The 24,969-nt window shown below is 38.7% G+C and overlaps 1 protein-coding gene across 9 annotated transcripts in view; it reads left to right on the top strand.

Moving 5' to 3' along the window:
- Positions 1 to 24,969, top strand: part of map4l (microtubule associated protein 4 like) — a 126,140-nt gene that overhangs the window by 11,712 nt on the left and 89,459 nt on the right. For 8 of the 9 annotated variants that reach the window (XM_067604950.1, XM_067604949.1, XM_067604948.1 and 5 more), the window contains exon 1: positions 8,958 to 9,144. The exons of the other annotated variant lie outside the window; for it this stretch is intronic. The gene's annotated coding sequence lies outside the window, so the exon portion shown is untranslated. Of the gene's footprint in view, positions 1 to 8,957; positions 9,145 to 24,969 lie in introns of those variants that run through there. 9 annotated transcript variants of the gene reach the window in all.

Here is a 24,969-nt window from a genome sequence, read left to right as displayed (position 1 = left end):
GCTTTGAGGCTCCATCTTGCTGTCTCATGGACAGTTTCTGCTGTTGTGTTTTACAGTCCACTGTTTCATCTTTACCAACAAGAACTAAAAAAATTTTAAAAATTCCACTTTTTCTACAAAATGGGAAAATTAGATTACATTTCTAATTTTCTTCCTAAGAAGGGTAAAGCCTTTTGAATTCAGTTATACTAGCTTTTTATTGACAGATATAGCGTACCACCTCTTAAGGCTGGTATAAAGCTTTATGGGGTTGATCAGTTGCAAATGAGACAGTGAATTATATAATGGGGAAAAAATAGTAATTTAAATCTAAAAAATAATCTAAAAAATGGTCATACATGGTTGCAATCTGTAAAGTGATCAAGAAATAGTGGATGTAGATAGGCCTACTGTAGTTAAACCATCCTTGTATTTCCTACTACATCCCTGCTCAATAAATTACCCAGAACAGTTTTATAACTGTATGAGAAAACCCCAAAATAGCAAACATGGGTTCATGTGTTCACTAAAACCATTACTATAATGTAATCAGAACTGACACATTTAACTTCCTCCTCTCATTTCTCTTTTTTCTCTGATGTTCTTTCCTTCTTTAGTCCCAACTCTGTAAATGTTTTCATCTCTCTTCCTTTTCTATCCTCCTCTCTCATCCTGAGATGACAAACACTCCTAAACTGCCACAAAGCTGTGAAATGCCATCACTTCCTCTTTCATTTAACCTTCATAATCAGGTAATCTACTTGAGTAAACAAAGCATTCATCAAATTGGATTTAAAATCAAAATGTCAAAATATTATTCACATACACACATACTGTCAAACAACAGTCTAAAGCCATGTTAGCAGCTCTATGAGTATTGATTCCAATGCTAACATCAACCTGCTAACATGATCACAATGATAATGCTAGCATGCTAACATTTAGCAGGTATAATGTTTACCATGTCCACTGTGTTGATTTAGCATGTTAGCATGCTAACATTTGCTAATGAGCAAACACAAAGCACAGCAGAGGCTGATGGGAATTTCATGAGTTTTGCAAGTATGTGGACAAAATTTAATTTTGATCCATGAGTTCATCTCCTCCCAGCTTGATTATTGTAATTCCCTTTTTTCCGGGCCTTACCCATTCATCTTTTAATAGCCTGCAACTTCAGGAGTTTGCTGCAAGAATCGTAATCAGAACCTGAAAGTTTGATCACATCACTACAATTCTGATCTATCCCCACTGGCTGCTCATACACACTCAAGCTGATTTTAAAGTACTCACCCTGACCTATAAAGCATCACATGGGACAGCACCTGGTTACCGCTCTGATCTCATTTTACAATATATACCAGTACGCCTCCTAGGTTCTTCTGGTTCCTCTTACTTACCCATTACCAGAATTCACAAAAAAAATGGCTGATGTCAGAGCATTCTCACATTGTGGTCCCTGTCTATGGAGCAGTGTTGTCATTTTTATTAGAACAGCTCCTCTGGAAACATTTAAGGCCAGACTTAAAACTCATCTGTTTCTCTGTCCTATAGTACAATGTATTGTAATGTTCTAGTTTCTTCTCTTGGCATCCAGTTGGTTTTATTCTTATTGTTCTAATTAGTTTCTTATATCAATTGTATTGTTGTTAATCATTAGAATACATCATCAGGAAACTATTAATGTCTGTAATAAATGTCACAGCAATCCATCCAACGGTTGTTGAGATAGTTCAGTCTCGACCAAAGTGGTGGAGCGACCAGCAGACCAGCATCACCATCCCTAGAGTCGTACCTCTAGCATGACTAAAAAGCTGTATGAACACCTCAAAAGTGCTGTAAAATGATTGAGACTTCTAGTGAATCACATGCAGAATAAATTATAGAAGCTGTATATAAAATATTCTTTCTGTTCTCTACAAGGAAGAATTGCATATAACCAATCAACCTCCAGAACCTAAAGCGGACATGACCTTGTGTGGCTTTACAAGACAGACAGAAGGAGGTTATGCTGTGCTTTTGTTTCATGCATTTATTAAACGCTGCAGTGAACAGTCAGTGATGGTAGAAATGTCAGAGACTGCAGAACACAAATGTCGAGGGTCAGATACAGCACAAATGTCTCTATACTGAGGCATTATAGTTTATATGTAAGACCACATCTCCCTTCATCTCACCCAGCTTTCATCACCACACTATCCTTCGCACTGCCTGCCTCACCCTTCCTCAACCATGCCTTGCCATCTTCATTTCCCCACCCCCCCTTCCTTTCCCACTTCTCTAACCCAGACACCCACTGTGCAGCCTCAGCCCAAATCCCCCTGCAACCTCAAAACTCTCCTTCCAAATCTCCTTTCACCCAGCCCTCCCCACCCCCAGCCCCTCAGTATCACTGACCGTCCACCCTCCTCTCCGTAGCTAACTTTTAGATTTTTAAAAATATATATTTCATGATGGACTCTCAAGAAAAAACATCATTAGTGGCATTTAGATATTTCAGATAGAGTAATTGAGAGAGATATCAATGTGCAATTGTATGTTTTGCTGTGTACACATCCATTCACTGCACATGGTTTGTGAATGAGTGTATGTGAAAGTGTTTTGAACCAGCGTTAACATGCTATATCCAGTGTATTAGTGTGTCAATCCCTCAGTTAAGCCTCGGCACTGCAGGGGTTCATTCCTTATTTAGGTCATCATCAGATGGTTAAAGAGTTAAACTCCTCTGGATTGGCCCAGACTAAAAAAAGAATGGTTTCAACTCCAACAACTGGTCTGTGTGACCTAAATCCTGCACGACACCCACATACAGAGGTGCCTATTATAACTAGAGGGATTTATTATAAAGGATGTTCAAAAAAGTGGGTATCAACAAAAATAAAGAATGATTAATGATAATACAATTATTTTATTTAGAGCCATACTGCTAGTGTGGCTAATAATTCTAAAATAGCACAGTGTTATATTATAGTCCTCAATTTTGTGAAAAACTGATCAGCAGCATCACCATGATATCCTGTATGTCAAAATGTCAGTGGTGGAAGAAGTAATCAATTTCTTAACTTATGTAAAATTGGCAATAGCACACTGCACTGCTGGAGAGGAGCTTGTGGGAACATCTGGGGACTCACTGACAGCAGCAGATTGAAACTTAACAAGACAGCTGGTAAAAATCATAGAACTATACAACTTAATCAACACGTCTGTGATGCAGTCACTACAAAACTTGCATGTCAAGAGCATCACACCGCTGGTATTTATGACAGCATTGGCATTCAGAAACCACTATATATGTATGTTGAGGCCCAACAAAGGAAAACAACCTGCACCTGCATACAGCACCAGTCAAAAGGTTGGAAACACCGTCCCATTCATTTCAGTAAGTAAGTGTGTCCAAACTTTTGACTGCTACTGTTCTTCTTCAGCCTGGCATTTGATTAGAATGTTATACAGCCATTATGGAATTAAAAATGTAATTATTATTCTCTTGTTTTACATATTTGTATTTCCTGTGAAATGAAGATCAAAGTTGACTAATCACTTGTCATTCAATATTATCTTCACATTTATGTTTACAGGAAACCAAGACATGATTTCAACCTGAGTAGCAATGTGGCATCACTACGAGGAGGTCTGATTCCTGATCCTTCTGAAGCAGAGTTTCTACTGTGGGTTCTAGTTTCCTTCCACAGTCCTAAAAATAAATGCAGACCAGACCAGGTTGATATGAATGAACCTGTGTCCAACTGTTAAGCTGTAATGTCATCAGCAGTCATCTACTGGGAGTTATTAGATCTGATGCTTGCTCGTTTAACAACCAATATGATCCTGTTTAAAGATGTGCAGACTAGGATGTAAACACTGCCCCCTCCTGATTCAACTTGATAAGCTGAAGATGCATTTTAATGCTTTACATAAAGAAAAACATTAGTTCTGAGGATTGTTAATCATTTTAATCCAGTGATTTTTACACTTAAGATATAAATTCAAGTGTGAACAGAATAACTAAAAGAGAGCAGCACAGATTGTAAAGTTTTGGTATTCATCATAGAAGTATGGTAAACATTAATGTTCATATAGCCACACTCTCTGTACATGCCATCCTTCCTTGAAGTAGAGTTCCTCTAACTGTGGCAACACTGTGATATTATCACATATTATCTTCTCAGTAACCATACATCAGGTGTATGAATCAGACATTTGATAGGGGTTTGTGAAAAGTCAACAGTGAATGTATGTTTATGGTGGGTAACAGAGATAAAACGGTGATGTATATGACTCAAGGACAAACACACAGCAAGTGACACAGACAAATACAGGGGAAGGTTGTTTTAAAGATAAGCAGACATTGCGCGTGTGTGGGAAGTGTATGTGTCTTGTATATATGTTTTATCATTTACTGTATGTCCATGATAATAAACTGTTCTGATAGTCATATCAGGACTGCTTTTGAAGTCATCAGCATCTGTTTTACTATCACCAATATTAGATGAGTTTAAGTGGAAAACAGAGGAAAAAACTTTAATAAAACTAGAGTTGGATGCTGATAAATTCAGATATAACCACTATAAATCAGAACACTTTGTGTTAATATTTGACACCTACAGAATCTATAGAATGTTTACATCTCAACTTTTTGCAATAAATCGGTTTGAACTCAATTTTTCTAACTGTTGAAATACTAAAGGGAGTTACTGCTGCACAGCATCAAACATTGAAACATTTATTTGTGGGAGGGGATTTTCTGGAGAGAGTTTCATTGGTAAGAGAGAAAAGATGGGAAAGAGTGAGACAGAGGAATGATACAGCAAAAGAGGAGAGTAGATAGTGTGACAGATTGAGTTTGGGTAAGATGGGAACTGAGAAGCTGATGATACAGCGAGAGGGAGGTGATGCAGGCAAGATAATTACATAACACTCTGTCAGACCAGGAGAGAAGAAGGGAGGGAAGCGGGGAACAGAGGAGGGGTTGATGAGATCATGAATAGAGGAGAGGACATGCAGTGACGCAGTTGTGAATGAAGAGAAACCACCGCACACTCCTCCTCTGCATGAACCTGGTGAATATGACGGTCTTACAGACACACTCTGATATGTGTTATCGAGAGCCGCTGCTACAGACATCTAGAGAAAGAAATCAGACACCACACAGTTTACTGGACAGCTGAGATCAGTAAAAACATGGCACTTACAGCAAACTTTAGATTCACTTACAGTTCAACTGTTCAGAGGGTTGGTTGGAATTTTTGCTGAACCTTTATTTTACCTGAAAGTCATCTGAGATTTATTATCACTTCTTCAAGGGAGAGGTTAACTCTTAACTCTTAACTCTGGGTCAAAGAACTGTGAAGGGGTCGCTCTAAGTGACAACTCTCAGTTTCCCTCAGCTCTACTAAACATTTTAGCGTATTTCAGCTCAATGTTTTAAGGCTCACAACTTCACTGTTTTGGTTCAGTTCCACAGCTCTCATCAGCCTTGTTTCCAGAAGCAGGAGACAGCTGTTTTCAGCAAAAAAGCTCAGATTAACCCACTGTACACTACCTGCTCAGCACAAAATGGCAGACAGACCAATTTAGCGACTAGTGGAGCATTTAGGAACTAAAGAGCCAGAGTTGATGGGTTCCAAAACAGAGCTAATGGAGAATCTTGGACTTACATTTATAAGATGGCTGTGAATGAATGCTTAAGTGCTGTTTTCCGCTTAATGGATAAGTGGGCAACTGTTTGCTAACACTCACTTTAATATAATTTATAAAGTGATAGTATGTCAGTGGCCAAAAACAATCAATTCATGCAGCTTTAAAGATCCCCTCCTGACATGTATTAAGACATATAAAAATACTATAAATATAATAATGCTGATATGGTTTTTCCACCAAAAAAAAAAGCATAATTACCACTTTAAAATTCTTAAAATGGCATCTACTCCTTATACCTCATTAAAAATTCCTGAATCTATGAATATGCAAATATATTCAATTTTAGAAGTTTAATTGTTGGACACAAGATGTCTCCTACGTCACTCTAAAGTCCATTCTCAGTGTTTGTACACTGGAGGCTTCAAATTTTCACATCACACTTGTGTAAATTGAATACTGGACCAGGATTGGTTCAAAACTAGTTGTGATGTCAAAAATCCTGTTCTTAGACCAACCCCTAAAAACTGGACTTTCAATAAGCACAGAGAAACTTTCCACTTTCAGCAGATGATTGTGAAATCAGCATACATACAAACTTAGGAGCAAGAAGAAAACATATTTTTGAATGGAAGGGGACTTTAAGCAATTAAGAACATTGTGTTTTACAATTGAATTAAACAAATGTATGTCGACCCGCAAGTGACTTCAGCAGTGGCACAGTCTTTGTAAAATAGGCAGGATTGGATGACTGGAAACATAGTGAATACTTGCAGGACTGAGTGATGAACTACTGTAGCTGGCTAACATGCTAGCCAGCCGGGAAAGGCATTTTGTTCTCAGGATTGTTCATCATTTCATCCAATAAAAGGGTGAAGAGGGGAAAACAAAAAAGTCCAGGTAAGCTAGCTTGCTAACTTGCAGTTCCTCGTACCATCGACTCCTGTCATTAATTGGCAGTAATTCCATTTAAATGTGTTTAACTGTAAAATTTTGCTGTTTTAAATGCCTCTTTGACCAGCCAGTACTTTGCAATTTAGCATGGGCAAACAAGTGTCACTTGATGTCTGCTTTCCCACCACTAGCCTTACCCATCATCCTAAACCCATTCACTCCCCATCCAGCAGCTGTGTTGAGCTCCTTACACTGTTCCTCAGTCACTTGATCTCCACCTGCCTACACACCCACCCCTCATTTCCTGATCAGCTTCCTCAGTATATATAGCAGTCTAGAGCATCAGAACTGTTGTTAAAGTGACAGTTGAAATCATAATTGGAATCAGTGATTACTATATGGATTGATTCTGAATATAAAGGGTGTATGTTCTGTATGTGTGAACAACAGATAACAGATGTAATGTTTACACTGTGTTGCATGTGTTTGTGCTGAGTTGAGTATGTGTTTGTGTACTGTAGACAGTTTGTGATATTTGAGAAATTCCAAACAAACCCACTAAACCAAATGGGATCCATAATCTTATAGAGACCTCTTCCTCTGAAACTACCAGTCAGTCATCCACCTAACTAGCTTCATCAGCCAGAAACTCAGACAGTCATCCAGTCAGTCAGTCAGTCAAATAACCAGCCAGTCTGTCATCAAATTGGTTGCTTCTAATACACTATGAAGCCACACACTGGAACTGACTACTGGAAGCGTTTACACAATTTTAAACTATGGGTTTTAATAGTTGAAAAATGTTTTCACAGAATGTTTAATGTCAATATCTTCTTCATCTTCTGTATTAGGCTTTGGGTTGTTCTCAGGTGTTCTAAAGTTATTACTGCCGCAATTTAAAGTAGACCATGCCACCAAGCTGAGGGAAACTTTTATTCCTAGATAGCTTTCCTAGTATCACATGTCTAGATTTGTGGCATCTTTAATTCAAGATCACATGATTTTCAACATTGAAATCTGGCATTTTCTCCACAATTGTAGTCTCACATCCTAAATGAATGCAGATTTTAACAACATCATGTTGTCACTCATGTTATCAGAGAGTGACAACAGATGTTCAAAAAAGAACAACATCTGGTAAAAATTCCAATACAGGCTAAATACAGTATTGAATACTCAAGATTTTTGAATGTGGTGATGATAAACACTGATGCCCCACAGCTACTCACATTTGAAAAAAATGAAATTTGCTTGAAATGTGATGCTACCACAATTGCTGTAGTACCAGGACCAGGGTGCATTGTCAAGTAAATAATGTGGCCAGAAGTTCCTTATAGCCAGACAGACACCTGATGGATGGATGGATGAAGCCTGAGTTTAACCCCAAATTGGTCACACTAATTTTAGAATCTGGCTGAATTTCTGCCAGATGGTTTGTCTTTTGACAACTCCTGATTTATTGTCTGAACAATGAATGATCTGGCTGTTGGACTATTGTTTGGATTTCGGATAAATTGTCTGCAGTTTGAGCAGTTCTTTGATTTGTTTCCCCACATGGCTGTTGTTAAAAAATCCGTCATAAACTGAATTGACTTGTTTTTGTGTTATTGGAGTTGTATTTTACTTGAGGATAAAACTAGTCTTGACTGAGACTGCTGTGATATAAAACTGAACTTGGCTGCAGAACAGACAGATCATACTGTCTGCATCTTCCAGTCATCTGTGACTCCGTAGTTTTCCTTTTTCTTCTTACTTTCCATTCACAGTGGAATTACACAAAGTAACACCGTCTTTCTCTCTTTTTGTCCACATTGTTTAGAATGCCGTAGTCTTGTTTGAATAAACTTGGAATGGACAAACTGACTGGGAGTTTTGTGCTTACTATCAGTGTGAGCACCACGTTGTGGCTGCTCAATTGACCTGTACAGTGTGAGCATAGAGGTTGCAGGTTCAGGTCATGCAGAAGGGCTGATGTGTAATGTGAGTTATGTCAACACACACAATAAATAAAAATGCACAGTATCTATGAGGATCTTTTAGAGGTCAGGTTGAGCTCATCAGTACTGAGATATTAATTTGATTTGAATTGATTTGATGTTTCTTATGTTTGTATTTTAGCATTTTGATATGGATGCTTACTTTTGTTTGTTTGTACTAAAATAATTTAGGTTTTGAACAGGCTCTTCAAGGTTATTTTTACGTGTCTGTCTTGGTTTTTTACATCTTGGGACCATGTAACAAAAATGTGTTCTCAGGTTAACATGGTGTCTCTTGCATCGACAGTGACTGGGATGAGTTTTGTTGGAGGTGTATTGTTGGTCCTTAAAAACTCCATATAAAACTCTGATGTTTACTGCAGCGCGTGAAGGCAGCAGCACCCCTGATGCCTGCAGATTCAGAAGAAAAGGCTCTTTTTTTTTTTTTTTTTGCTCCCTGCTCCTGATTGGCTGAGCCGTCTGGGAAGGGGGCGGGGCTTGCTTCTCAGTCCTGGCACCAGTCTGTTGTGCGAGCAGCGAAGGTGGAGAGATTTTCCCCATCATTCACACACACTGCTGTCTCTCTCTAACACACACACACACACACACACACACAAGCGTACATACACACTCAGCGAGAGAAACGGGACACATCCAAACGGTGAGTTGCACTATTGAACAATTTACTACCAATTTATAATATGTCACCGCGTGATTATCATTCTTTACTGCGCCATCATCTCGTGCGTTTATAAATGAGTGATGAAATTCATGTTTTATTTATCGTGTTATGTAGGTCTCGTGCTGCAGCGGTGCAGATAGGGCCTATGTAGATATTTAGCTTATGGCAATTTGACATGCTGGTCCACGGTGTTTCCCATCCACAATGGCAGAGGATAGTGGGCGTGTAACGGGGGTGGGGATGTGTGTGGGGGGGAATCTCTGTCTCATGCAGAGGTCCGTGCATTTGTGTCTCTTTGTTATGGTGGTGCCGCAGTCGGGATGGTACACCCTCCTGCTGAAAAATCACTAGGCTGTAGTACTACAAATATTCCTGTGATATTCCTGCAAGTGCTCCCAGAGGCCTCAGTTATCAAGTGTATAGGGGTCTCATTGCATCTAATCTTTCCATCTTTAACCTTAATCTATGAGATAGTAACCTATAGTCTGTGATTGTGTTGTATATTTGTGTATATGTCTCCATAGTATTTACTACAGGATTATATATTATAAAGGCAGACAGGTGCATCTCCATAACTGCAAGGCCCAGTTATATAAAGGGTTTTTCTGATCTTATGGAGCCTATACAGCAGTTTTAGGAAGAGTCTGTGATGTTCTATAGGAACTAAGCCTGTTGTTATACAATAATATACCCCCCCCCACACACGCACACACGCACACACACCACCACCATCACCACCACACACACACACAAGCATGCACACATCCACAGATACACACACTGCATCCTCTGTCTCTGTGTGGATTAGTACACATTGTTCTGTCTATGCTCATGTCTTTCTCTCTCTGGCTCTTTCTGTCTTCGGTCGTCCGTCTCTTTTTATATGTGAAACGTGCTGTGTTTGTGGATAATAAGTGCACTGTGAATTTATAAAAAATGTGACCACCCTACGTACAGACGCACTTAAGGAATACTACAGGATGTGAATATGTTTAATTTTACCCTTAAATGTCCCATGATGTAGTTGTGGTCTGAAAGTTTGAGTAAACATCATAGTATGTGATGTGTGTGTGTGCTTGTTCCAACACTTCACCAAAGCTACGATGCTTACACTGAGTGATTTATTTAAAGCCAGGACACATGGCTGCACCATTACATGAAACATGTCCCTAATATTAATCTGGACGTTTTTGGATGTTTTGTATATTTGGAAACTTTTAGTTCTAGAGAAGATTTCAAATATCACTCTGTGGGTTAGAGGACAATGTTTAGTGTAGGGCCCGACCGATACTGGACTGTTGGGGCAGATGCCGATACCAATATGAGATATCGATATATCGGCCGATAATCTTATATATACAGAATATATACACGCATTTGCAACGCAATGATCCCTCAAATGTGGTTATCAAACACTTGTGACAAAGATATGTAATGGAGGTAAGATATTTTACAGTTTAATGAGAAACTTGATGTATAAATTGACATCATTGCACTGAAACAGTAAACTTCACTGGGACTTGATAATTATAAATAAAAAAACTTAGATCAAATATACATAAAATGCTACCTATATAAGTTTAAAAAAAAACAAAAACCTCACATATCGGACAACACATACGCCGATACTGATATATCTGTAATAGGCCAATATCAGCCAATAATATCGGCTGATGGATATATCAGTCAGGTTCTAGTTTAGTGTTGGTGGACCCAACGCGGGTGCTGCAGGATCTGAGAGGTTCCACTCATTTTTCTGACAGACTTTGATTTGGAGGTTTATTTGCAGTTGTTAAGACACTTTCTGTCTCTCCAGCTTTGCCTACCTGTCGCCTGGTTATTGAATGTCTCTCTGTCTGTCAGTCACATGTCACACTGTGTTTCATCAGAAGATTCTCTTCAGTTGTAAATATATATTTTCATATAGTATTACTAGGGTTCATTTTAGGTCTGATGCTGATCATTAGAAATTCAGATTTCTGATAACTGAATAGGCTGCTATTATTTTTGCATTATTCTGCTAAAATGACAGCAATTAATTGTTTTTATTATATATTTTATGTAATGTTAATGTTTATACATCATGACTTTTGGGGTGGTGGTAGCTCTGGTAGTAGAGCAGGTTTGCCGTTAATGATAGGGTCCTCCTGCTCCTCCTGCCCATGTGCTAAGTGTCCTTGGTACAAGACATTGAACTTCAAATTGCTTCCAATGTATGTGTACAGGAAAATTGTGTAAGTCACCTTGGACAAAAGTGTCTGCTAAATGAATGTGATGTTATATAATCTTGATAGTTGACACTAGATGAGTGGAGACAGGAAATGTGGAGGGAAGGGGAACTTAGTTGGAACCATGGATGTCACATGGTACATGGTACTTTATGTGTCTTAGACCACTAGACCACCAGTTAGCTTAATTTCATAACAACATGTCCTCAATCAAAAAAGTAGATTGGTTTTATTAGGTGCTGTACTCTCTGTTTGTCTAAATCTTAGAGTTTTCACTCAGCGATCATAGACTACAGTAGATATTTGTTTGTGATTTTAGTAATTATAATTCTGCAATTTAGCTTAAATCTAGTCTTTGTCCTGTCAATAAAGACGCCAGTACCATTAACTGATATTATGACAGTTCCAGGTAAGTGAAATAAACAGTGAATGCTTCTGTCTGTTTGCATGTAATATCCATATTACTAATGAGCACACCTTTTAAGTAGTGAATGTGTTGGCAACAGCTGCTTATTTACACATCCAGTGGATACGGAGCAGCATTATCATTCATTTGGAGTCGTGTATCTGTCTATCTGGTGAATGTAAGTCCAATATTCACTCTCTTTTAGCTTTGGTCTGGTTTCCACCAACACCTGAGAAAAATATCTCTTTAGCTACTAAATGCTCCACTTTGTTTACCAGTTATTTGCTAACTGTGTGTGTCTGCTATTTGGTGCTGAGCAGGTAGTGGGGTTATCAGAACTTTTTCAGTGAAAACAGCTGCCTGCTGCTGCTTGAAATGACACTGATGAGAGCTGTGAGAGTGAACCAAAACTGTGAAGTGGCCCACTGTAAAACCAAAACAATGAGCTGAAAGACACTAAAATGCTCCATAGACCTGAGGGGAACTGCAGATTAGGGTGTTTTGATGAGTCTCTGAGTGTCCTTTCACATTACATATAGTAATTTGAGCCATTGTTAACATAAAAATATTGATTATAACTTCTTTAAACTTAATTCTGAGCTGAATAATTCATAAAAATCACTTTTGAGGATTTAGTATTTAGGAAATGGTTGCGATCCTGTAGCAAAACGTTTTATTGTACATTCAGGAAATGTTATCGGTACACCACACCTGTAGCTAACCACTGATTCTTATTGTTGGCCATTTTACTTCAATGAAGTGGCAATGTGTCTTCCAAGCAGCTTAGTAGCTGCAGCAGCCAGTGCTTTAGTACAGTACAATACCACAAAAGATCCACCATCTTTTGTGGTATTGTACTGTACTTTCTGTAGAGAAAAGGGTCTTGGGTTATTGCTTCTCTGAACTGACATGCCAGATAACAGACATGAAAATTGCAGTCAGTCATGCTTGGTGATCTTTGTTTGACTCACCTACTGATGTCACAGCATGGTCTTCAGGGCAACTTGTGAAATGTTAAATTGCTGAAAATGTACTTAAGGCTCATTTCATAATCTAATGATAATCATGAAATTGCAATAGATGCTATTCTAATTAACTTGTAGTCAGTGTAAATTTAAGCCATGACCCTTGATTGTATCGGTTAACATGACAACTATAATATGCAAGTTTACTGAACCGTATGAACAATCATTCTGTAAATTGCAGAGGTGAGCAGTAATGAGTTACATTTAGTCCATTAAATTTACTGAAGTAACTTTTTGAGTAAATTAAACTTAATTAAACTTACTTCGTTGAAATAAAGCATACCTTTTATCCTTATGGCGTATATTTTAAGAGAAAAAAAAGGTGCTATCTATAAGATAAAATAAAAGTTTATGGCAGTGATTGGTACAATCATATCTTGTTTAAGACCATAAATACAAGGCCTGTAGATTAATTTATATTAAGTAATTGCAATTTTAATCTCAATCGCAACAGTAGGCAGAAAAAGTACAAGAAGATATCTCCTTAAATTGATCAGCCCTGACTAAGGCTGATGAATTTGGTGCAACAAAGTACAGATATGTCCTAAAGTTCCCATGGTACTGGATAGTGGGAGCAGCTACACTGGAACATCCATATCTCGTGGCACTGCCCAGTCCTCCCAGCGCTAATCATGCCTGATTAGCTAATGGGTTTGAGAAATTGGATGAAATTTCTGCAGCCCCGATTGCTTTGAAATACAAATTTTGAGGAACTGGGAGGGATAAAAATAAGGAGAATGAGTCAAGGCCAGCTGCCTGAACATCTCAGATTTTCAGTGTATTAATGGCTTGAATGTTTGAACCATAGATAACATGATAAAATAGAAAAAATGCCAAAGACTACAAGCAGGAAGATAGATGGATTATCAGAGATGTACTAATGCATGGCTGTTGTGATGATGGTGCTATAATTTCTGCTTTAGGGATTGGTGGGATTACGTGCAATCCCTCCCAGATTACCAGCCAAGCAGGCAGGAAGTCAAGATAGCGGTCATCCAGCCAGGTATAGCCAACGTTTTCAGTCCATTTACCAGGCAGGCAGCCATTCAAAAGCAGTTATATACCCAGTCAACCAATGAAATAGACAGTCAACCAATCATCCAGCCAGCCAGCCATTCACCGTGTAAGTCATTTTACCCCATAACAATGTCAGTTATAATCGGCTATGTCTACAGGAAATGTGTAGGCTCTCCAGTCATCCAGAGTACAGCAGAGACATGATCTAACAGCGGTGTTGTCCCCCCCAGGCTTTCTCTAAGCCCTAATGGTAGTTTGTAAAATGTAAGATTACATAACACCTGGGGGTCAAAAGATGGAGTTATCTCTTAGTGTTGCTACCCAATATCAACCAAGCCTAATATTAAGGAGCTAGATGACTCAGATAGCACCCTCCAGTCTCAAGAAGCTCCTCCTGGTGTACCAGTGAAAAAGCTGGTGACCACAGTTTGAACCTTTTGCGTTTTTTTTCCCCAAGGTTACTTTTATGGCATTTCTGCTTTATTATAATCTTCAGGGGAGAGGAACATGACAGATGGGAGTGGAAAACAGCATGATATGTGACCAAGGGTCAAATGGTGTTCATTGATTTAAGATTATAAAGCATATACAGCTTCCAGTACTGAACCATTAATGAAGTCTGAATGTGCAACAGTGTGACTGGCACAGTTTGAGCTAAGGCAGGGTATATTTAGATTTGATTCCTAACAGTAACACTGATTATTAAAGTGTAGGATGTGTAGGATTTGAAAATGTCTGACTTCTGAGAAAGCACTTAGACTGCACCAATTTTCACTGAAATCGGCCAGAATTTCTCAAAGCAAAAACACACCAAATCATAGTCTACAAAGACATAAACTGGATTTGTACTTGACACAAGGTGTGAAGTGGAGTCTGTTGTAGTTACCTACGGTGTAGACTTTGATCTATGGTTCAGCGTCAGTTGATACCAGATGGATATGTGTGTAATCAGGCTGTAACTGAGTTTATATTCTGTCTTTCACTTTGATATAAAGTGATAGTGGGCTACACAAATATGTATAAAACAAAATTTACATACACACCTCTATTTTGCCTTATCTAATTTCTGAATAAGAGACTACTGCTATGCCATGTCCATGTTTAGCTGGAGTCACTGCAAGCAGAAAGTTTGTAGTGGAGATGGTTTTGCTCGATGTGCATTACTGAAAAGTAGCAAATCAAGGAGCCTCTTTTCAGCTATCTTCCATCGGAAATCTCCACCGTCACCAGAAAACACAAGAAGTTAAAATGACCAATCACAGTTCTTGCAGTCTACATGTGGTATTTCCATGGCTGCCTTAGCCCTATACACATTTAGGGAGTATGTCAGGTATTGTGTGGCTATGTAGCCTTCGCACGTGGCTACCTCTTAACACACAACTATAAGTCCAGTTTAAGAGCCTATACCCATGCTATGGGCTCTTTGGGGCTGTATTGTATGTACAGCAGTTGCCACAAGCTAAATGCTATCCCCAGCATTCTAACTTGTTCACAATAACAATGTTAACATGTTTATGTTAAGCAGGTATAATGTCTACGAGGTTTGGGTGGTATCAAGGTTTTATGGTATACCAGGGTATTTAGAAATCCCAAAGGTATGATTTTCACTATCGTCAAAAATACAGACGCTCCTCTTTCTATTAAACTGATACGGAGTATTGAGGTGATGTACTGTAGTCCACAGCACGCATCACCAGACGTCACTCTCTACTGGTGCAACAGGCAGCTGAGCTGACAAAGATGGCGACTGCAAGTGGTATGGAATCATGAAAATATTGCCACATATAATTTTATCTTGAGATGACTTCTTCCAACTACAAAAGCAATTTATTAGCCACATGATTTTATTCGACTACCAGTCTGCACACCGTCTTCATTCAGCTGACTAACGTGTCGGTATCCACTGCGGCAACAAGTGTCATCAGGTCCTCCAGCATGAATCTATGGAAGACACGTGCTTATTTCCTATCTATGTATCATTCTATGGGCCATAAGTATTTAAACCCAGCAAAACTTATCTAAGAAGGCTAATTGCATATTAGACACACGGCATTGTAGTTTAGACAATGTCATACATGCTACAGTGACTTCTATCGCCAGCAGCTTTTACATTTTCAAAAATTTCACATAACACAAATACCGTCATATGCCGTGTACCCTGGTCAAATGTCAGGAGGGTGTGGAGGTATGAAAAAATAGATACCACCCAAGCCTAATGTCTACCATCTTAACTGAGTGTGTTAGCTTGCTAACATTTGCTAATTAGGACTATACACACAGCTGGAGTGCAGCTGAGACTGATGGGAATGTCATAAATTTTGGTCATGAACCAAAGAATTTGATCACCAACTTTATTATAATTCATCATGTGGGGAAGTCTTTAGGATTCATCCTCTGGGGGTAATCAATGTCTGTACAAAATTTCATGGCAGTTAGTTGAATAGTAGTTGAGATATTTCAGTCTGGAACATAGTGGTAGACCAACTGCCCAACATTGCCATCCTATGCTAACCCATGCTAACCCATGCCGCTAGTGTGGCTAAAAATTGAGTTTGTGGATACAATTGTTTGAATTAAGCAGAACAAAATATGGGTGGAACCAGTATTTAAAGTTTAAACCTGAAATTCGTTTGTTCATACTTGTATTGTTTTCAACATTTTAAATCTGTTCATTTACCTAGTAAATGTTGAGGAATAAAGGACCTATTTAGTTCAGTAAATGTAAAATAGCCTGGTGTTTCATGTCTGCTACCAATGTTAATTACTATTTGAAGACCAGAGTTCCCTGGAAATGACACTTCTTGTCTTTTGATGCTAATATGGTACAGTTTCAGATAACGAGAGGTGAATTGCAGATTGTAACGATGCTGGAATAATAGTCTCACCTCTGTCTAATGAAGGCACAGTGGGTCAACCCTCCTCTGATACAATCTTGTCTTTCCCCTGTGAGGCTATGAAGCTTGTTAAGTTGGCCTCACGCTGTGCAAATGGGAACATGGGTGCAATCTGCTGCACCTGTCACTCTTGAGGATCCTTCGAAAGACTTTCAGTGCACTTAATGTGCGATAGTCCTTTTTATTCATTATTGATGACCTCAGAGAATTATGTAAGCTGTGGTCTATTTGTTAGAAGCCATTTTTATTACCTCAGTGGGAATTAGGGGCCTAAAAACCCTGTAAACACAACAGCAAAATTACTCTGCCACTATGTAGGGGCATCGTTGTCACTCAATTTTAAGTAATTTTAGTTATTTCATCTATACTAAGTCTTACCTGTAAATGAAATGTAGCATACTGTATATTCCTCATGTTATTTTTAGATCCCGTTAAACCAGTGTATACCAAACAAATGCGTTTGATGATTTTAAAGTAGCCTTCTGACTGAGCTGACCTGGATCAGTCTAACAGAGAGTTCAGAGGAAACAGTAAAGGTCGTTCTCTCCTGCTGAGAGAGGGGGCTGAGACTGAGATCAGACCTGACATCATATGTTACAGTAGAGCGAGGGAGGAGAGGGTAACTATGTAAATGTGTGTGTGTGTAGTCATCCTCACAGCTTCCGTCAGTGTTTGTGATTTGAAACAGCAGCGGGAGTTCATAATTGAACTTTAGGAGTCAGTGTAGGAGTAACAACACAGTCTTCTTAGTATTGTGAACCTTTTTTGGGGTACTTCCACTCTTTTGAGATCAGATAAGACATTCTGAAACACAGTCCTCAAAGTACAACTCACCATCAACTACATTTACCTCACTGAAGATAAATATCTGCAAATTGTTAAAAAAAAGTTTTCCTTTTCTGTCAGTTCATAAAAGGTGTCCTGAGCTACACTAAGTCTTTCCCCTCTAACAAAATAAGCCTTGTTATGTTTAAATTGTGGGTCTTTCCCTAGGAAACACAGAGCTCAGGACATGAATCTATCCTGTTTCCTTTCCAACAGGCCCATATAGCCTTTAGCTGCCTTCCATCTGCTTCTTTTTGTCTGCTTTTTGCCTCCTTTGTGCAGCCTGCCTCTCCTCCTACACTCTCCTCTGCATAAATAAACAACACAGGTGCTTTTGCTCTAAGACTGTTGCAGTGTGAGAGGCTGGGAGAGACTGTGAGTCTGGCTTTATTTGGGGGTAGAGGAGCAGAACAGGAGCTGTTAAATATGGTTACCTCAGATTTTGGCTGGTTAAGTGCTGTATAGTGAGGGGTTTGCTAACAGATGAACAATAATCAGCCATGTTCAATGTAGTTTCAATGTATATAGTGAGTTTGTGGACAAGCTATCAGTTCACTGTCGGCTACAGTCGATCTTAATGTGTTCAATTCCATTCTGACAATACAAAGACATCAATGCTGACGTAGCAGAAGCCCAACAGGTGTTAGAAGTGATTTTCTTTTGAACTTGTACACAAAAATGTGTCATTTGTGCCCCAAAATACTGAATTCACTCCTTCATATTTATACTGTTAGCTTATCACATTCAGTACATTTGTTGTTACTAAAGGTTGGTGAAAAAAAATGATTTACTTTTCTATGATTTTGAATTGATTCACAAATGCCAAAAATCTATTTATAAAACAATGATGTTTGTAGCATTTTTGGATTAGAAGCACATTTCCTTAATGTTAAATTTTTTGCTTTTGTATGTTTTGTCCTTAGGTGGTCACTGTAAAATTGTGCGCAATAATTTATTACCCCTAAGATCAGATCTACATCACTTGGGAAGAGAAAAAATATCTGCGCATGCACACTTTCTGCTGCATTCTGAGCACATTCAGAGGGAAGGGAAGAGACATGAAAAGATACAGAATCACTTATTGCAGATGCTGTACAGTTCTCATTTTCCCTCCACTGTTAGTTTCCAATCTCATCTTCTCTGTGCAGTCTTGACTCTCTTGATCACAAGCTCAAACACAGCACAGACCCACATTTGACAGATTTGCGCAGTTAGTCATCAGGCTGGTTGAACAAGCTGACTGTCTGCACCTTTCTCTCATATACTGATGTTACGTGTAAATGTGTGTGTGTGTGCGAATAGGTTGGCACAGTGTGTTGTCAGCAGTAATCTAAACTGCTGCTCATCAGAGACATGCTGCGTGTGTGTGTGTGTGCGTGTTTGTGTGTGTGTCAGAGTTTGTGCCCGTCAAGAAGGAGACAGCGAGGAGCTGCTGAGTCACCATGGCGACTGGCTCGGCAGCCATGTGAGATTATGTTAACACGTTAGAGGCCATGAGTCTGAAAAATGGAACACGCAATCCTGATGGTGCGTTTCTATTTCCCCTTTGTCCCTAAATTTTAATCAAAAAGATATTTTTTTTCTTTTTCTTTTCTCATGTCCACATAAACTATTCATATTCTGTTATTTCCAGCATCAGAATCACATCCTTATTGTTTGAGGTTTTATGAACAACATGCATTGATGAGACGAAAAGAAGAAAAGCAAGAGGGAGTCCTGATTTTTTGACCGCATATAATCTGTCTGAGATACGACTGACATGGCCGTCACTTTCAGAGTCAACGTTTCTGAACTTGCTAATAGACTTCAGACACATTTCAGCTGTCTGGATTGGTAGCTCCTAACTCAATTATGCTACTTATCTGTCCTCTGCATCTTCCGGCCGTGTCATCTTAGAAGTTGACTAACACATTTAAAGGAACAGGCTGTCATTTTGGGAAGTACTCTTGTTTTCCATCTAACCACACAGATGAAACGGATATTGATCCTTCCATCAGACTGAGATGGCAATCAAGCATATTCTCCCAAATGGTGGACTGTTCTTTTAGAGCTGACTTGTTTATTTTAAGGGATTATTTAGGTTTTTTATAACATTTTTCTTATTTATGTGGTATTTGCCGTTGTATCTGTTGGTTATGGTATGGTTGTACTCATTAAAGCTGGAGTGTGGAACTTTGGTCTCCCCCTTCTGGCAGTGAGAGTAATTACAAAAACACTGTCAACATGCTAACATCATAGCCTACTCTGTCGCTACTGTTGTGGCTGTAAAACGGTGGATAAATTGTTTTGAGCATCGCACAATCCCTGCGAAATGACTCTTTTCACTATTGGAACTTGATCTGTTCGGTCCGATAACATTTGGAAAGCCTAAAAGAACTGCACGATTAAATGATTTTATCGCTATTTAAGTTAGCAGAGGGCTAACCGGAAGTTAGCCGCTCGGCTAACGGAAGCCTCTGGATGGGATGAATGTATACTGCGTGTTCTCATGCATGCAGCACGTTAGACAAAGTTATTTGGAAGAGAAAATGAAAACGAAGGGTAACATTACCACACAAACTGACAACTGTAAACATTCATCACAGTTTACACACCAGCTTTCTGCTTCAACTTTGACCTACTGTACTTACCGTAGTTCATCTGTGCAATCAGGGATTATTGCTGACATTTCATGTGTTTACTTTCATTTTTACCTCAAAATAAAGGTCATAAAATAATCTGGTCAAGCTGTTTCAACCCGTGTGTCTGTTCGTGTTTCTTGCCCTGTCTGACTTAATTACAAGGTTGCCACATGGCCAGCAATAACTTACATGAGTACAATGTTATCATTACTATTCAAAATGATGGTCAAAACTATGAAACATTATAACTGCTGAGTAAACTAAATATCTTCTAAATCTACATTCTCTCCTTTATTGGGAATCATTGTGACATACAGGTATTTCCAAAGCAGCTTCAATTAAAATCTACTTGAACAATAGCCAGGTATATACCTCACTGATCACACCTACAGTAAATGCTGTTTGAATCTATAAGAAAATATTCTATATTAACTTAATGGTAGCTTAAGTCAAATAATGACATCTTTTAGGAGATTTCCTGTATTTTAGTCTGTTTTGACATCATGTTTGATGACATATTGCTGTGCATGCACACAGACACACACATAGACTCTCTATGCTTCACCTGTTGATAATGCACATGTACATCAGCAGTTTAAAATAGAATAACTCAGCTCTTTAAAGATCCCCATGTTTTAGGACATATAAAAATACTCAGCTTTACCTTCTTTTACTCAGAGTTTACCTTCTTTTTTGGGCTGTCTGGTGTACAGTGAGCTGTCTGAAGACAGAGCTGTCATCATAGAGAGAAAAACATTTTTATTTTATTTATCACTGTATCACCGGTGATCAGAGCCAAATTCATTACCAAATTATGACAGTTATCTTTTCAGAATTACAAGAGTACAAACACAACCTGTCATGTTTTGCCACCCACTCACTCATTCTCTCTTTGTCGTCCTGTCGTGGTGTCTCTCTATCTCTTGAACTGTGAATGAACCTTCCAGTAGTCCGGACATTATAACTGACAGCTGTGGTGTTAGCCACTTGCTGTCCTTGAGTGGACTGAGAGCTGCTGAGAAACTCAAAGTGCTGCTAAAGTAGGGATGTGCTGGGCTGTTTGTCAGGGCACAAGGCAGGATGCACATTAATTTATCATGATTATACAGAGCCACTCTAAATAATACAATCTTCATATTGTCCAGTTATAAATAATGAACATATAAAGTGTCGTGAGCAAAAAAAATGCTTGGATTATTAACAAGTTGGGAATGTGGTTAGAAATGATGACATTTTTTCTCCAGAGATGTGTGGTTTTGAATGGAGATGATTCTTTATTGCATTTTCAGCTAATAACAGCCTATGAATGCAGGAATGAACAGCTCCTCAGGGCCTCTAACCTCTGCATTCACTGCTGTTACATCATTAGTACAGACTAAGATATTGTACTGTGACTCATCACTGAGCTGACCTTAGATAACATTTCTCATACTGTGGAGCAAAACAGCTGTTTTCTCTTGTGGGGTGGGATGATACTGACATAAAGGATGTGTTTACAGTGGAAATCCCAATAACCATAGTATGTATATGCATCTGTAATTATAATGTTTAATGATTTGCATGTGTATTACCTTCAGTCAGTGCGTATTGACAACTTGAGGCCAAGTGTCTTGCTCTTGCTCAAGCACTTAGAGTACTGATGATGGTGTGGACAACCTTCAGTGGTGAACAAACAATAATCACATCATCACAACGTGTCATGACTGGAGCCACTTCCTCATGTTACTGACCAAAGCAAACCCATACAGTTTAACTACCTGCCTCTGCTGTGGATCAGTGTTTGATGTATGTTTGTCTTTGCACAATCACCATGTAACATATGGGCTCAATTGTCATGGCAGTGCAAAGACGAATACGAGCATCTTGGTGTTTTTTTCACTTTGAAAGGCACTTTTCCCTTGTGTTTTGGTATTTTCAGTGCAATATTATAAAAGTATAAAACACTGTCAAATGGAGAACTATATTTGGTGGAAATATTCAAATTTAATCTGGGACAAGCTCAGCTGATTTGGTTAAAACTGCTAAAAAGATTCAACAACAGGAAATCTTAAACTGCACATAAAGGGCTGATTTCTATTGACTTTGTGGTGTTTTATGCAACATGTTAGTATTGATGCATAATGTTTCAAACATCCTGACTGACTGTGATTTCTCCTCCTGCGTGTTTAAACATGACTTTAATCTGCCACAAAAGCACGAACAGAAAAGAATGCTGCATATTCAGACAAAATATTCACACGAAGATTTGCTGATTTGTGTACAGTGTGATGAGGTGAAGCTGAGCTTAACTTGGGTGATGGTTCATGTTCACTCACACTCAAGCATAAAAATATCATCCACCAAATCTCCTTTATTTTGATGGTACAGTAAAGTGTTTGATTTTAAAAGAGAGAGATAGATAGAGAGAGGGAGAGAGAGAGCTGTCAGTGTTTTGGAGGATGAGATGATTACGTAGCAGATGGTTGAGTTCAGAGAGGGAGAGGTGGCGGATGCTGGAAGCAAGGGATTGTGGGTACAGAGATAGGTTTTTAATCCCTCAGAGTGCAACAGCTGTCTTACCCAACCACCCTTCATCATCACCGTCATCTCTCTCTCTCTCTCTCTCTCTCTCTCTGTCTTTCTTTCTTTCACACATGCACACACACACACACAGCCTTTTACTTGCCACCAGTTACATCATAATGCTTCTGTGTAACAGTGTTTTTTATAGATTTATCATGTCAAACTTTGCCACAATTGTATTCTATGTGAAAGCCCTGCACAAATTGTTTATAAATGCTGGTTTGGCTTTAGTCTTTAGTTAATCCATAATGTTGCAGTTTAAGCCTAGTAGTACTACAATAGTAATTTTACTAATTTCATGCAATTTCACTGTAACAAGAGCATTTTACTTTTTTTTTTTAAAGTTCTATTCTGACGCACATTAGATAATGGTTCCAAAAGATGTGGCAGTGTCGGTGTTATTATTTCATGTTAAACTGTATGTTAAAATATGAGTTTTTCATATTTAAACCTTTGTCGTATCCAGTTTAAAGCTGCATTGACAGATTTTTTGGGGCAAGTCAGGGAATGAAAAACAATCTGAAAACACGACACTGACATGATTTGACTGGCCTTATAAAGTTGTTAGCCAATGTGTTGGCAAACAGTCGCCTATTTACACCTCCAGCAGACAAGGAGCAACATTATCATTCATTTGGATTGGTGTTTCTGCTACCTGACAAATGGTTTGGTCTCCACCAACTCCTGAGGGAAGTAGCTGGCTTTTTAGCTGCTAGATGCTCCACTAATTTTAGAGCTTTTCACATTAAGCATGGTCATTTGATTTATTGTTAATATAAATTATATTGATTCGTGCAACTTTAAGATAATACAGAGCAATCGGTCATTTATGGTGTACAATTCCAGTTTCTTAAAAGAGGGGATAATCCTTGTTGACAGTCCACCCGGCCTGAAATCTCCTCTGCTATACAAAGCTCTTCCTGGTCCTGTATTTGTGATTATATCCAGTCTAGTGAAGGCTTTGCTGAGGTGCATATGCTTGCTTTACACTTTATTCCCTTCCTGTAGGACTGGGATTATCAAACTCTAAGCAAGAACTGGAAGAATCATCTAAAATATAAAAATATATATATATATCTAAATTCAAGGTCATACAAAGTTTCAGCAACAGTAAAAATGTAGCATTTCTTTGTCAATCATAAAATGAAAACAAAAAAAGTGAGGATTGTGAGGAATGACTGCCCCGGAGACAACAAAGAACACCAACTCCAGGCCACTGAATATTCTGGCTTATGAAACCTCTCCAATGGAGCGATAAATATTGCAGAATAATACGCTAAGAGGGTAATGGAGGTTAGGAAGCTGCTATTTAGGATTGGTTCATTTTTATATGGGAATGATGGAATTATTGAGTGCAGTGCAAGTGTGTGTGTGTCTGAGAGAGAGAGAGAGAGTGTGTGACTATAAGCCGAAATGTGTGTGTGCTAAACCATGCCCATAATAAGAATACATGTGTGTTTGGGAGAAACAAAATTAGAGGCAAAAACAGCCAAATAGAGAGTCATTCATAGCTGGAATAGAGTAATAACGGGAAACAAAGAGTGAAAACAGAAAATCAGACGGTTAAAGAGGTAGAAACTCAAAGTGAAAGTTTGTGTGTGTGTTGTCCACTGTACTGTGTCCTTCCCCTGAAACAATGGCCTACAGTTCCACTCAAGGCCTGCTAACATATACTGTATGTCCTCATACTGGCTACTGGCCACTGTGTGTGTGTGTGTGTGTGTTTGTGTGTGTGTGTGTGTGTGTGTCTTTGGTACAGTTGCGAGACAATGACAGCTTGTTTGCTGGGAGGGTGGATGGAGGGATAAACAGAAACAGAGGACAGAAAGAAAGAAGAGTTTGTTCAGAGGTCATGCTGTCTAAGTATTGGAACACCGTTTATGTCTCATGTTTGTGGCATTTAGCAGGTGTAGTGAAGAGTATCCCCAACTAAAACCAGTTTTCCAGAAATCACTGGTCAACCAAACGGTGCTGATAGCATGAGGTCTTCTGTTTATTGACAACTAATTGGAAACACAAAACTGATCACTTTTTTTGAACCATGAGATGAGCAAAATTGTCATTTCACATGTTCAATTCTGAAATATTGCACAGTCGACTGAGTTTGTGAAACAGTTTGCAGCAAGCTAAATGTTTTCATTGTTTGTGTGTTTTGCATTTGAAATGAATTTTAGAGGTGGCACAATGGCATACAGTGTCAATGGAAAGATGCAAATAGATGCAAAT

Source organism: Thunnus thynnus, chromosome 12, assembly GCF_963924715.1.
Source record: "Thunnus thynnus chromosome 12, fThuThy2.1, whole genome shotgun sequence".
Taxonomy (NCBI): domain Eukaryota; kingdom Metazoa; phylum Chordata; class Actinopteri; order Scombriformes; family Scombridae; genus Thunnus; species Thunnus thynnus.
The sequence above is the reverse complement of the archived record's forward strand: the minus strand, read 5'-3'. Positions and strand labels throughout refer to the sequence as shown.